Genomic DNA, 364 nt, shown 5'->3' with positions numbered 1-364 from the left:
GTTGTAAACCAATCATTTAGGTATCAAAGTCATGGACATCAGTGAAATCGACCGGGAACTCTGATTGGTTTTCTGTACAAGCCGAGCTAGTGAAGAAAACTGTAAGTACAATGCCAGCGCATTTCCAAGTGAACTACAAGGACGCCACCAAGAACAATCATGAGACCTTAACGGTATGCAGTTCAGAGGTATTCTACGTGCCCAAACGACTCGTAACCGACTTTATCGATCTTGTTGATCTCGTGGGCGATATGGACTTGCATTACAAAGTGGCTGTGCCAATGTTCTTCTTGTCAATGGATTCGCCTCAGAATTTTGATCCGGTTCTTGGTTCCATGGTATATAAGAGGAAATCAGCTTCGTT

Source organism: Camelina sativa, unplaced genomic scaffold, assembly GCF_000633955.1.
Source record: "Camelina sativa cultivar DH55 unplaced genomic scaffold, Cs unpScaffold00869, whole genome shotgun sequence".
In the NCBI taxonomy this organism is placed as follows: domain Eukaryota; kingdom Viridiplantae; phylum Streptophyta; class Magnoliopsida; order Brassicales; family Brassicaceae; genus Camelina; species Camelina sativa.
This window is presented reverse-complemented; position numbering follows the sequence as displayed.